General features: G+C 34.6%; 1 long non-coding RNA gene across 1 annotated transcript; it reads right to left on the minus strand.

The window, feature by feature from the left end:
• Positions 1–436: 436 nt before the first annotated feature.
• LOC107787575 (uncharacterized) lies at positions 437–7,721 on the minus strand. The gene is made up of 2 exons (XR_001648443.2): positions 7,233–7,721; positions 437–5,917 (listed from the first exon to the last, which is right to left on the minus strand). It is a non-coding gene; the product is annotated as an uncharacterized LOC107787575 (long non-coding RNA).
• Between the last annotated feature and the right edge of the window lie 249 nt (positions 7,722–7,970).

Consider the following 7,970-nt stretch of genomic DNA (forward strand, 5'->3'; position numbering starts at 1 on the left):
ATTCTGTTCCTTTAATATACTTATAGGTATGATTTACAAACTAAGTTAACACCTTCTAGAGATTACTACGACATAGTAACTCAGGAAACATTTATTTAAACTAAAAGAATAAATCATCTATAAACACACATATAAGACCCTGTTTTCTATACTTCGATGATACAACCTTAAGTCAAGGATCTCTAAACCAATTCCAATAAAATATATATAAAACTATCCCATCATAACAGGTCACTAACAGGTGCAAACACTAAAAATACACCTTCACAATAGGAGAGGATTGTTTAACCCAAAAAATGGTTTTCAAAGTCAAAGTAATAATTTTATATGACGGGCCACGAACAATCGATTCAATCCGAAAAATATAAAATTTTGTTAATATAACGTGATAGAGAAGTGAAAAATAAATTCAATGACAGATAATATAATAAAAATAAAGCAGAGAAGAAAGAATTCTTATTGAATGATCCTTGATAGGATAATGAGCCGAACAGAGCTTGAAGAGCCGAATTATGGCTAACTTGGGAGCAAGATGCTATCAATTACAATGTATAGAATTGTAGAGAAGAAAATTAGATTCCGCTGATGATGGTAAAAATATGTCTATTTATAGGAATAAATCTAAGTAACTAGTTTCCTTGAATTTTGGGTCCATTAGGAGCATTTACTCAATCCATTCATTACTTTTGGAAGATTTGTAACAGCTGTGTAAATGCTGAAATTTCGTAATTGATGAGTTAATTCCATAACTGATGAGTTAATTCCGTAATTAATGAGTCAATCTCGTGCCTGTTGAGTCAATCCCGTGCCTGTTGAATCAATCACGTGCCTGTTGAGTCAATCTCATGCCTGATTGCCTTGTTCTGACCGTTACAATCATTTATTGCATTTATTAATAATTGATTTGTAACTGATAGTGTAATGATGGTAAATCCCATATAATCCGGGATTAATTTATTCCTTCCTCATTTGTAATTATGAGATACTATCCCGCGCCTGATCTGGGCTATTTCATGATGATCAGTTCCGGGACTAACATGCACGGTATGAGTATGTTCGGTCCCGGGAGTGTTTCACATATCATCTTTACATGTCATTCTTTACTTTTCTTCAAACTTTACTGACATGTGTCGCCCTTTAATAGACTCACATGGCGAGTCTAATTTTCACTAATACAGATAGTCCCCCCACTTTTCGGTTACTCACTATAATGTGACCGGGAAGTGGAGGATTTTATCCTTTTCATCCTTGCCTCTGCCTCATTAAAAACCTTGCCAGAAAAATCCAATAGGGACAAAAACCGGACGAAGGAAAAAAGAGTGCAGAACTTAGATATTCAGATGATAACTCCACCGCTTATGTTCCTTTCGTCAATAATCGGTTGGTTTACCCCTGTCTTGTTTCGGGGTTTGAAGACAAATCTTTGCCTTATGTTTGCAAAGTTTGATATATATATTTCAGCTTTATTTTCTGCCTATTTTAATGTTTGAGTTTTTGTTTCACCCTTTAACTTTGCATTAAAAATGCTTCAATGCTCCGTGACTTTTTTGAATAAGCATGAATTATAAAAGAGGGCCCTTTTATGAACGACACTTAATGAATAAGACGTCTCAACTTATAATGGTGTAAATATACAAAAGAGAGATAGGAATTTTCACATGTTTTTCTTTTATAATGTTTTGAAGAAAGTTTTTACATTTAACTTTCATAACATTTCACATGTGTTTGTGTATCGTCTATAACTCATTTTGCAGCTGTTTTTTTCTTTTAACAGATTCGATATAAGCTTGCACTCGTGATTGTTTTTCTTTTGCAACAATTTTTTTTGAATTAGTACAAGGAGATAACTATTTTTGTTTACAACAGTTTTAAATATAAGGGTATGAATTTCTACCCATAACTATTTTTATTGATAACAGTTTTCAAATGAATACAAGGGTAATGCTTTTTCATCCGTAACTGTTTTCAGTTACAACAGTTTTTGAGTAAGTACAAAGATGTGCATTTTTACCCGTAACTAATATTCTGCTTTTAACCTTTTTTGAAACATTCGTTTATATTTACGAATATGTTTTCAAAGGTTTTCGAGTCATGCTTGTGTTTTTGGCTTGTGACTTTGCTCTTAACTTTCGATTTGTTGGGTAGACCTTAGGCTTGACTTGAATTTTGATTTTTCTAGTCTTCTTTTTCTTCCATATATATAGTCCCCAAGTGTTAGAGCTTTGAAGTATGAAATCTCGAGCATTTGATTATTCCTTCCACGTGGTCCATTTCCTGAAAAAGAAAAACATACAGGACTCGGAGGTATATATTTAGATTATGACTGTTTAACCCCCCCATTTTTTTAACAAAAGGGTTGTAACCTAGACCGAGATTAATACAGTGTTCCTCGTGTCTTTCGGGTCTAATATCATCATTTGGTATTTTAGAGAATTTATCCGAGTACTAATTTTTCTTGGCACGTTAAAAAATTATTTGAGTGTTCATACTTAGTCTTTTAGACTTAAAATATATATTTGGATGCATCATTACATGTGCGATGTCTTAATGTTGCACCTTTGGGTGTCTAACTTTTATATGAAAGATGACTCTTTAATATATTTTAAACGTTATGAAGAGGACGTCTCCTTTTCATTCAGGCGAAAAATAGGATCGATTGATCCGAGTAGACTTTTAGTCTGAGGGAATATTAATCCCGGTAGAATTTACAAGAGTATTGACCCCATTAAAATTTATGGGAGTATTAACCCCGGTAAGACATTGAGTTTGAGGGAGTATTAATCCCAAATAAATATATATCTTAGTAGATTTGTCGTGAAGAGACATTTCATCTGATTGGATTTTGAATCTAAATTGGAGTATATGAACATACTTCCAAGTAGAGAGGGACACATGTCCGAAATAATATTTGAGATTTACGGGATAATCAATCCAAATCATAATACAATTAGCCATTAAGAAAGGATTAGATATTTAGCTTGAATGGTCGTTGCTGGACCGAATATAAATCGCGTGTTTGTTCAGAGTGAACTTTATTCTGGTGGCTTATTTGCATACATTTATCTTGACTTAGATGTAACACTCTCGTTTTTTTATCGTGGGATTCTTGACTCTGACATGGAGTTCTTGATCCTTTTTGTGTACGTGTAGTATATATATTTTTGAAGAACTCATTCACCACTGTTTGAAGTGTTTATGCTTGATATGAGTAATACAACTAACTGAGTTGAGCTGGTAAATAATGTCAGGTCAAATTGACTAATCTTCAAGTATGAGTAATCTCCCTAATGTTTGAGTTTTGAGGTATGAGAACTCAAAAAACACTGGAATCAAAATTTGATAGTTCGCAGTCTAATAGTCCCCAGTAGGATAGTTAGTTTCGATATTGATGGACTTTCAAATGGTCCTGTTCCAACATAGGGACGGTACCGAAGCTCTTTTTATCAAATATTTTATACTTTGGCCGGGAACTACGGAGGTTCCAAAACGTTGTCGAGGATCATGCCATATCTTGACTTGAGCTATTCATACTGACTTTGATGAGGTTTTGATTTGAAGTCTTATTACCGGAGTAATTTTCACTGCTTTCTTTATAAATTTCTCGCATCATATATTTTATTTGTTTGGTCCATGTGGCATTTTAGCTTTTGGAGCCTTGAATATTCTCAAATATAATTCTCCTCCAACAAGGCAGGTAGTACGAGATGAGACACACTCAGAGTTATCGAGAGCATGCTTATCTTTGGGTAAAGTCCCATTCTGCAAGTAATAAATGAATTTATTATGCCAATTCTAAATTAAATTAATCAGGCTTACCTCATTTTCATTCTAATTGATGATAGATCAGGAATCGTCTAAATAAGAGATGGCTCGATCCCGAGACTGTTTGATCCGGAAACGATATTTCTCAATAAATGCCCGGAGTTGCTTTCTAAGTCAGTGATATCAGCAGTAGATCTGAGACTAACATATCCGGCTCGATTTTCTTGGGCTGCATAGTTTTCTTGAATTTGATCAATCGTTAAATCAATATTTTTGCTCTGAGTCCCCAAGCTAATTTAAGCCTTGTAGCATATGCTTCATACTCGGTTTTGTTGTTAGTAATAAAATAACTTTTATGAATTATCTAACTACTTTCCCCGATAGGCATTAAGCATTGCCCCTAACTCGAAAAGTTTAGTACTTGTGGACCTAATTGTGTAGAAGGTCAAGATCCCGAGAATTATCCCAGAAATAACATGTTCGGGGAATATGTTCGAGCTAAAATTAATCATGAAATCTGCTAAATTTGTGATTTTATAGTCGTACGTGGCTGATAAACAATATCATATTGACTTAGTTCGACTACTCATTTAGCTAGCCTTCCTGACATTTCATGTTTATGCAAAATATTGCGTAATGAAAATATAGTGACTACGGAAATTGAATGACATTGAAAATAAGGCCTTAGATTTAGGGAAACTACAATTAATACCAACTTATCAAAATGTAGATATGTAGTTTCCGTATCTAAGAGCATTTTATAATAGATAGGAGAATGTGTACCTTTATCTTCTTGAATTAAAATTGCATTTACCGAGACATCCGAGACAATTTGGTGTACCGGCAATCATCTTTCTCCTCGGAATTTTGAAAGTAATGATGCGTTGTTGTTAGATAGCAAGTTCGAATGATTCGACTTTTCGGACTAAACCGATCTTTCGAAGATCTGTAACTTTATCTTTTATGATTTGACTCTAATTTCTTCTTTTGCTTGGCCGGATTATACCGCGGGTCAATATTGAGCATATAAAACTTTTCCTTCGGTGGTACACCTGCTATGTTAGCATGGAGGCAAGCAAAGCAATTTTTGTTAGCATGTAAAAGTTTAATCACCTTACCTTTAAATTCGGTGTCGAGTCTCGACCAACGTAAACTTTCCTATTTGGGAAGTTAATGATAATTTCTAGTTCTTCAGCATTTGACCTCGTGGCTTCTAATGCCTTCGATTCAATGATTGCTTCCGAAAATATTTGTATAATTGTCCAAGGTTATTAATGAACCTTCCTTCCTCGTTCTATTCCATCCCGCAGCTATCTCTTCTTTTTCAGTTGTTAGGTGTGGTATCTTTGTAAGCAATCTCGTGGGTGTTTTACCCATGTTCTTCCTAATCTTCATTCTTCTCCTGTGAAATTTTACAATTTAGCAAGGTAATTCCTTACCTGTTCGGATAGATCCGGATCTTTTTCAGCCTGTGAAGAAAATCTCGTATCTCTTTTGCTCGGACCTATTTTTAGATTTTTGCGTTTAAATTTGGATCACCCAAGAATCACATCCGCTTGATCTCCGGACCTGTTTTTGACTTTTAATTGAATGAACGTGTCTTCCTCTATTCAAAGTTTGGTATTATATCGAATTTAAATTTTACTCCTCAGTTCCGGGAAGGTCCGACATTATTCTTCTGACTCCTTCAATCATATCCGGAATCACCTCGGTTTGGTTTTCGAACCTGTTTTTCGACACTTATTAGTGTCGATTCGACTTACCGTGTCTTCTTCTGTTTAAATTTCGATGCTGCAACGATTATGCATATCATTCTCACAGGATAGATAGGAATTCCCGAAGGTGTTCTATCCGATCGTTCTATTCTTTGATCTGTTTCTGTAAGGTTAGAACTAAATTTTGCAAATTAAAATTACCTAGTGTATCTGAACCTCCTGTTCCGGAACTGTTTCGTACAGATCCGTTATAATCAGTTCTGGTACAAATAGTTGTGGTACCAATATATCGATGTACATTCTCTATTTTTCTCTGCTTGTTACTTACATATCATTATCATGGCTATTCTTCCCTTTTTATTTTGCATGGTACGCTATCTCCAACTTGGTTGTCCTCAACTGTGTTGATTGGTAAATTTCGACCATGATGAAGGTTTAAACTGAAAACAAGCGAATATTAACAAAAAATGTTACTATCTTTGGATGAATAGCAAATTTGCTTGAGTTCCCGGTAACGGAACCAAACTGTTTAACCCAAAAAATGGTTTTCAAGGTTAAAGCAATAATTTTATATGACGGGCCACAAGCAACCGATTCAATCCGAAAGATATAAAATTTTGTTAATACAACGTGATAGAGAAGTGGAAAATAAATTCAATGACAGATAATATAATAAAAATAAAGCAGAGAAGAAAGAATTCTTATTGAATGATCCTTGATAGGATAATGAGCCGAACAGAGCTTGAAGAGCCGAATTATGGCTAACTTGGGAGCAAGATGCTATCAATTACAATGTATAGAATTGTAGAGAAGAAAATTAGATTTCGCTGATGGTGGTAAAAATATTTCTATTTATAGGGCTAAATCTAAGTAACTAGTCTCCTTGAATTTTGGGTTCATTAGGAGCATTTACTCAATCCATCCATTACTTTTGGAAAATTTGTAACAGCTGTGTAAATGCTGAAATTCTGTAACTGATGAGTTAATTTCATAACTGATGAGTTAATTCCGTAATTAATGAGTCAATCTTGTGCCTGTTAAGTCAATCTCGTGCCTGTTGAGTCAATCTCGTGCCTGATTGCCTTGTTCTGACCGTTACAATCATTTATTGCATTTATTAATAATTGATTTGTAACTGATGGTGTAATGATGGTAAATCCCATATAATCCGAGATTAATTTATTCCTTCCTCATTTGTAATTATGAGATACTCTCCCGCGCCTGATCTAAGCTATTTCATGATGATCAGTTCCGGGACTAATAGGCACGGTATGAGTATGTTCGGTCCCGGGGGTGTTTCACATATCATCTTTACATTTCATTCTTCACTTTTCTTCAAACTTTACTAACACGTGTCACCATTTAATAGACCCACATGGCGAGGCTAATTTTTACTAATACAAGGATCACAACTTAGCTTGAGTTGTATTATTTGCTTTCGACAGTAGCTAAAAGGGTCTGATTGCAACTAGTTCAGAGCTAATTAAATCTTATAAGCATGGTCTCTAAGTTTCAAGCAAAATCTAAAGCCGGGTATCCTTATAATAAGAAAATATACATCAGTTAACCTATAAAAGTTATTTCTTTACAAGAGAGCATATGAGCCTTTCATCCATGTTAACTAATCAGAAATCGACAAGAAGCGTCCCAAATACTTAATCAAATAACAGAAAATTAAGAGCTCATTGCCAATTAGATGCTGAAATATTAAAACACTAAAAATTCCAAAAACGAAACAAAAAGAAAGATACCGACCTTTTGCGGGGCAGTGAGCTAAGAGCGTCGTCGATCAACTATCGCACTTCGACCTCAAACTCACTACCTCGGCTGAGCAAAAGACAAGAGCCTCTGCTTGGAAATTGCAAACCAAATAGAGAAAGAGTTGGTCGAGCTATGATTTCAAAAAAATTAGTGAGTTTCGGAAAAGGAGGAGGCTCCCACCATTTTGAGGGGTAAAGGTGCGGCTAAAAACCCTGTTCAGATGGACTCCAAGTGCTGGTTTTTATAGGTGAAAATCTAGGGTTCTTGACTTGGGCGAGATTTTGAAATTCAGATCTTTAATTTCGGTCAATATATCCGTTTGAATTTGGACATTGGGGATTTGAACGGTAAAATAGTCGTTCATCATTTAATGAGCGAGATTTGAGCAAATTTGTTTCAGATTTGCATGAGACTTTGAGCAGATTTATTTCAAATTAATACCCAAAATGGTTGGGATGTGCTCTTGTGCGTAGGGGTGTTCACGGTTCGGTTTGATCGGTTTTTGATTAAAACCAAAACCAAATCAATTTAATCGGTTTTTAAAATTTTATTACCAAAACCAAACCAAATTAAATACAAACCATCAGTTTGGTTATCATTGGTTTTGTTCGGTTTGGTTCGATTTTTCGGTTCGTAGTAAGCTAATAATAAGTCGATAATAGTGAAACAACACTAGACAATAATCTGAAAATAATTTACTAAATTTATACTTTTTTATATATTTCTTTCGGA

Source organism: Nicotiana tabacum, chromosome 6 (genome assembly GCF_000715075.1).
Source record: "Nicotiana tabacum cultivar K326 chromosome 6, ASM71507v2, whole genome shotgun sequence".
NCBI classification, from domain to species: Eukaryota; Viridiplantae; Streptophyta; class Magnoliopsida; order Solanales; family Solanaceae; genus Nicotiana; species Nicotiana tabacum.